Consider the following 7,615-nt stretch of genomic DNA (forward strand, 5'->3'; position numbering starts at 1 on the left):
ACAATTGGTAGTATTTACATCTTTCAATGAGTCTTAAAGTGTGGTCGAGGAAGCCCTGGGGGTCTTTGGGACCCTGTCAGAGGTTTCATGAGTTCAAAACTATTTTCATAACCATGTTAAAACTTTATTTCGTTTTCCACTCCAGAGGCTATATAATGTGTGATGACATCATCACTTTATAGGATGAGAGAATATGTGCTTGTATATTCTTGTGTTTGTCAGACTTTCTATTTTTAATTTATTACAATATGGCAATTATCAATAGGTATAACCCACAAAACCCAACAGAGTTTTGGGGCACCTCGGTAACAAGGGTCCTAAGACCAAAATGTTTGAAGACTTCTAATTGGTATTATTCAATTATCTAGTTCCCTAAACTCCAACCCTTATCAGGCCTACAGAGAGAAAACAGGTGGTCCTCTTGACAATTGCTTTGTATTTACATTCAGTGCTTTTGTAGAAGTGAAGAAAGAAAGAGAAAGCAAGCCAGAGAGGCCTGGGAAAGAAAAGCCTTCTTATTAAAAACAGCTTTCAGGGTGGTCATGGTGGCTCACTCCTGTAATCCCAGCACCTTGGGAGGCCAGGGCAGGCGGATCACTTGAGGTCAGGAGTCTCAGACCAGCCTGGTCAACATGGTGAAAATACGTCTCTACTAAAAATGAAAAAATTAGCCAGGCATGGTGGCATACACGCCTGTCGTCCCAGCTACTTGGGAGTCAGAGGCAGGAGAACCACTTGACCCAGGAGGCAGAGGTTGCAGTGAGCGGAGAGCGAGACTCGTGAGACTCTTTAGACTCAGTAGACTCGTCTCAAAAAACAAAACAGCAACAACAAAAACAGCTTTCCATCCCTTCCCTGAGGCTTGGGGACCTGAACCATGTTAATCTGTAAATCACTGCTTCTGTAACTTTTCCTTGGTGTAAATCATATAGGCAACGAGGCTGGGTATAAACAGTAACTGTCCTTGAATTGGGTAGATGTTTTCTTATTATTTTTGTCTAAGAGGTCATGGCGATAAGCAGAATTCTAAGAATGACCCCCAGTGACGCTTGGCCTTGTATAACCCCCACCCATTTGAGTGTTAGGTGGAAACTACGAATTTGATGAGGCAATATTCCTGTGATTATATTACATTTTATGACAAATGTGAGATTTTCCAGGTGGGCCCAATCTAATCACATGAGCCCTTTAAAAGCAGAGCTTTTCCTTCTGCTAATAGCAGAAGAGGAAGTCAGAGAGATTTGAAGGATGAGAATTTGACATGCTGCTGTTGAAGGGGGCTACATGCCAAGAAATGTGGGCATCCTGTAACAACTGAGACTGGCTCTTGGCTGACAGCCAGCAGGGAATCAGGATATCAGTTCCAGAATCATAAGGAACTGAATTCTGCTACAAACCTAAATGAGCTTGGAAGTGGGATTCTCTCGCCGGAGAAGAGCCCAGGTGGGTCAGCGTCTTAATATTGGCCTGCGAAACCGTAAGCAGAGAATCCACTCAGGCCCACCTGGATCTACAGAACTGTGAGCTAAGCTGATGTGGTAATATTTTAAAGCTGCTAAATTTTTGTTCATTTGTTGTGCATCAATAGGAATCTAACACAAAGGTAAATAGAATATATTTTTTAAATCGAGGCAATATTCACATAACATAAAATTAATCATTAATTATATTTAAGTGTACAACTCAGTGGCATTACTACATTCATAATATTGTGAAACCATCACTTCTGTCTAATTCCAAGATATTTTCAGGAGACTGGTACCTACTGGAGACTGGTACCCATTAAGCAGTCAATCCCTGTTCCCTCCTCCCCTTAGTCCCTGGCAGACACTAATATACTTTCTGACTATGGATTTGTCTGTTCTGGAGGTTACATACAATTTGCAACCTTTTGTGTCTAGCTTCTTTCACTTAGTTTAATGTTTTAAAGATTCATCCACATTGTAGCATGTATCAGTACTTCATTCCTTTTTATGGCTGAGTAATATGTGTATAAACAACATTTTGTTTATCCATCAATTGATAATATTTGGATTGTTTTTACTTTTGTCTATTGTGAATAGTGCTGCTATGAACATTTGTATGCAAATGTTGTATTTGAATATTTACTTTGATTTCTTTGGGGTATATACCTAGGAGTAGAATTGTTGTGTCATTTGGTAATCCTGTGTTTATTTGAGAAACTGCCAAACTGTTTTCCACAGGCTGCATGATTTCACATTCTCATAAGTAATGTATAAATGTTCCAATTTCTCCACATCCTTGCCAACACTTATTTTCCTTTTTATAGTAGCCATCCTGGTGGGTGTGAAGTGGTATCTCACTGTGGTTTTGATTTGTGCTTCTCTAATGACTGATGTTGAGCATCTTCTCATGTGTTTGTTGGCCAATCGTATAACTTCTTTGGAGAAATGCCTATTCAAGTCCTTTGCCCCTCTTTAATTCAGTTGTTTGTCTTTTGGTTGTTGGGTTAGAAGAGTTCTTTATAAATTCTAGGTACTAGACCTTTGTCAGATATGATTTGCAAATATATTTTTTTCCATTTAGTAGGGGTAAATAGAATATCGGGGGACTTTTATATATTAATATAAAAAGCGTGGAGGGGTGTGTTTTGCAAAAAGTAAGATTACACAGTGTTATACAACTGTGTTATGCACTCTTCTGGCTCTTGGTTTTCTCACTAAGGAATAACTCATGAAGAACATTCCGTGTGTTAAGGTATACCTCTAATTCTTTCTAATGCCTACATAATATTCTATTGCATGGGTGTGCTATTCAGCCCTTACTTATGGTTATTCATTCTGTTTCTAGTTTTTGGCCACTGCCAACAATGCTGCAGTTAACATCCTTGTACAATGTTTGTTTGTGTATTTTAAATTTCAGTTTAAAAGGATTTATTCCTAGGAGTAGTATTTCTGGTTTAAAGAGTATATGTGTTTTTAATTTTAATAGATATTGCTCAATTGTTTTACATTAATAACTTACATTTTTACTAGCAATATATGAAAACATTCTTTCTGCACTGCATCCTTTATTACAGCTATAATCAAACTTTATAATTTTTGCCTATCTAATAGGTATAAATCAGTGGTTCTCAATCCGGAATGATTTTGTCCCACAAGGGATATTTGGCAATGTTTGGAGACATTTTTGATTGTCACAATGGGGTGGGGGGTGGGGCAGGTGGTGCTACTAGCTTCTATGGGCAGAACCAGGGATTCTGTTAAATATCCTGCGATATACTCGAGGCATCACCCACAACAAAGAGTTGTCCATCCCAGAATGCCACTAGTGAGAAAGATAAGAAACCATGGTATAAATGATACCTCATTGTGGCTGGGCGCAGTGGCTCACGCCTGTAATCCCAGCACTTTGGGAGGCCAAAGTGGGCAGATCACGAGGTCAAGAGATCAAGACCATCCTGGCCAACATGGTGAAACGCTGTCTCCACTAAAAATACAAAAATTGGCTGGGTGTGGTGGCGCATGCCTGTAGTCCCATCAACTTGGGAGCCTGAGGCAGGAGAATCACTTGAACCGGGGAGGCAGAGGTTGCAGTGAGCAGAGATTGACGCCACTGCACTCCAGCCTGAGACTGGACTCCAACTCAAAAAATAAAAATAAATAAATACCTTATTGTATCTTCAATTTGAAAATCTTTATGAATGAGTTTGAGCATTTTTTTTCCATATGTTTGTCAGCTACTTGGATTTACCCTTCTGCAAACAGCCTATCCATATTATTTGACCATTTTTTCTTTTGGTGGCTTATCCCTCTCATTAATTTCTTTTTAAAAGCTTTTTATATTTTTTAATCATTTATTTTTCCTATTCAAAAACATATATTTTTCAAATATACTTTTTAATGACTTTTGTAGTATCTTTGCTAGATGGTAAAATTTTATTGTAGACATTAAAACAAAGTCTGAAAAAATGGTCCAGACATACTGTGTCTTTGGATGAGAAAAAAAAGCATCATAAAAATGTCCTTTCCCTGAAGCTAATCTATAACTTTAACACAACTCCAACTGGATGTACAAGTCAGACGTTTTTAATCTATGGACTAGCGCAAGCTAGAAAGGAGCATTGATTTATACCTGTTGTGTGATGTGTAGAATTTTGGAGCAAAAACAAGCATTAAGATCAGTCTGTCCATTGCATTACTTTTCTGACGAAAACACTAAGTTACAGAGGAGTTAAGGGACATATGATATGCTAAAATTGGAAACATTCTGGTTGGCCCAATTTGAACTTTGTTCTAGAAATGATGGAATTCAACAAAAATAATTGTAATCATAAACTATTAATTTTGGAAAAAAACATTGAAGTTGAGATCAAGAAGTGTAAATTAGTTTACCAGAATAACCTAGAGAGTTAGCAGCAAATTCTAAATATTCTTTGGTCATGCAAACTTACAGCTCAATACTATTCCTCCATGCCATGTAACCTCTTAAGCGCTTGCCTAGTTAATGTTTCTTTACTTTCGATATACTGGTACCACAAAGCAGTTCTCCCGGAAAACGGAGTATTGAAAGGCCTTTCAAAGATATTTACTAGAACTTGGATTCTTACTTCATCTCTGTAAGTATGATAGGTACAAATACACATTTTTTCTCAATTTATAGGTGGGAACACTGAGGGACAAAGGATCTTAGTCCTTCTAGGTCACATTTATTTCCTCAGCGCGAGTATATTGAGAGCCTGTTGTTCAAGGCCTTGCTTTGGTACTATAGCAAAGATAAGACAGTCCCCAACCTCAGAGAGCTCATATGGTGAATCAGTGGTGAACCAGTCACCCAAGAACCACTCCTGGCTATGCCCCTGAAATGCTCCTAAACTGATGACTTATTTCAGAAACAGAACCAAGTTCTGTTCTGACAATAATCACAGACTAAATGACTTGCTGTGCCATCCAGTAAAATGCCAGTTCAGCTCACAAGTGACTCTCTTCTTTGTTTCTTAAATGCCTGACCCAGAATTTTGAATGTAGTCATCAAGACATCGCCCCACAGCTGAGCTGTGTCATGGAGCAGCCAGCCCATCTAAAAGGCTGCCTACTCATCAGCCTGCTCAGCCTGTGTGGGCTGGGAATGTGGTGCCGTGCAGGGGAGGCATTGCCACCCTTGCATGGTACCACATACCCTTTGGGAAAGTGCTCTGGGCCTGTCCCATAAACACTCTGTGGCACCATTCCTCCCTCCTGACTCTACCTGCCTTCTGCCATCCTTTGACGTGTGAATTGGAAAGCTGTCATCATTGATCTCAAAAATGTCATCCTGTGTGAAAAGTTAGTGCACTCTGGGAGAACAAACTGGTTATTAACCATAATTCAGTTATTATTAAACCACTGTCTTCATCCTCAGACTTGCATTTATTTTATTGTAGTTTCTTGCCTCTAGTCTCACCCTAGCCCAGGCCAATCTTCGTACCACAGTAAGAAGAATCTTCCTCAAACCTGATATTACCCTTGCCCTGATCTCTGATTGTTTAAGAATCTCTGGTGCTTAATAAATAAAGTAGAAACTTCATATTTCTGACTTCTGCTAACTGCTTCAGTCTCATTTTCTACTAATCTCCATTAATGCTCACCAGTTTCTCAAATTGTCATTCAGATGTCTTATCTCCTTCACCCCTACCACCCTAGTTCAGGCCATCATTATTTGTCTTCTGAGCTGCTACCCTAGCTCCTAACCCATTTCTCTGACCACAGCCTTCCCCTACTAGTCTATTTGCCCAGCAGGCAGATTGACCTCCCTAAAGCCTAAATTGGATTATGCCACTCTTCTGCTCAGATCCCTCCAATGGCTTCCCATCAAATTTTGAATTAAATCCTAAGTTTTTACTGTGGTCTGTAAGACCCTATCTGATGTACTCACTCCATCTCAGTATATCTCTAATCTCATCTCCTGTGACTCTCCACTTTCCCACTCTGGGCTAGTCACACTGGCTTCTTCATTGTTTCTTGTATGTACTAAGCACACTTCCACATCAGGACCTTGGCCCTTGCTAGTCTGTCTGCCTACAACAGTCTCTTCCTAGATATTAGTATAATGCCCTCCCTCACTACTTTCAGGTTTCTGCCTAATTATTATCTTATTCTACTTAAAATAGCACACATTCCCATCCTGACTACCTTCTATTCTTCTACGTTGCTTTCTTCATCTTAGCACTCATCCCCACTTGCTATATTATGTATTTATTTATTTTGCCTGTTTCTGAGAATGAGCACTACAGTAAGAGCTCAATGAAAGCAATGACTTGTTTTTGTTTACTGCTCTGGAACAGTGCTTGGCAACATACTCATACTTGACACATATTTGTTGAATGAATGAGGTTAAGTATCAGTTCCTCTCTGCACACTTCTCTGACACCTCTTGGGCAATTGCTCTATTTTCTTTTCCCTTGGAACTATGTATATACCTCTACTATAGCTATCACATTTTACTGTAACTTTTTTCCCTCACCAGTCTATAAAATCCTTAAAAGCAGGTATCTTATCATATCCTTTCTAACACAAATTTGGTGAAAATGAGTAGAGTGAATGAAAGAAGAATAGCAATACAGCCACTCTGCGGATTCAAGGATGCACATGTTTGAGCCCTGGTTAATCCCATCTTCAGGAGGCTACAATGATACTAAATGTGGCATTTATTTCACTAGAGGTGCTCAAGGCAAAAACGATCTTTTACTGTTCTATAAGTTCCCAAATTTCCCTTAGGAAAATACTTGGGTATTTTCCCATAAACTACTTGGGTGGCTGAAGCTTCAAAAACAAGCTAATATGTAACAGTTCTGTCATAAGGCCATATCACAAACACTGATAACATGTGGAATTCAATAAGAAAATGAAATAGATATTCGTAGAAAAAAGATTTTAACACATTGTCCACCTGGATGCCATGAGTTCTGTGGACCTCCCTCATACAGACTCCAGGAGCCAACCTAGGGGAAATTTTGTTGTGATCCAAAAATGGCACTGGATTAGGAATTGAGAACCCTAAATTCTCACTCAGGTTTTTCTATAAATAGGCTATATGACTTCGGGTAAGTGGCTGCATGTTGCATCTGAGGTTCCTCTAATATGGGTGTTAGGAGTTGATGATCTCCGTAAGCCTTCCAGCTATAAAGCTCACTGACTCTATTGATTCAGCTGGGAGACTGTACCTAAGTAATAGGAACAGTTTGAGTACTGGAAAAGGAATGTATTCTCTCTCAACATCAATGACCTTGAATGTGAGGGTGATTACAGAGTTTTGACACCTAGCAGTGCCTGGACCCAGGTCTCAAATCCTGTTTGTACTCCTGCTCCTACAGACACAACTGCTTTTCCCAAACTTGCAGAAACTGGACTCCCATTAAGATGGAAGAGGGGGCCGGGCGAGGTGGCTCACACCTGTAATCCCAGCACTTTGGGAGGCCGAGGCAGGGAGATCACAAGGTCAAGAGATTAAGACCATCATGGCCAACATGGTGAAACCCTGTCCCTACTAAAAATACAAAAATTAACTGGGCATGGTGGCACGTGCCTGTAGTCCCAGCTACTCAGGGGGCTGAGACAGGAGAATCGCTTGAACCTGGGAGGCGGAGGTTGCAGTAAGCCAAGATCTCGCCACTGCA

This window comes from Mandrillus leucophaeus, unplaced genomic scaffold (genome assembly GCF_000951045.1).
Source record: "Mandrillus leucophaeus isolate KB7577 unplaced genomic scaffold, Mleu.le_1.0 Scaffold207, whole genome shotgun sequence".
NCBI classification, from domain to species: domain Eukaryota; kingdom Metazoa; phylum Chordata; class Mammalia; order Primates; family Cercopithecidae; genus Mandrillus; species Mandrillus leucophaeus.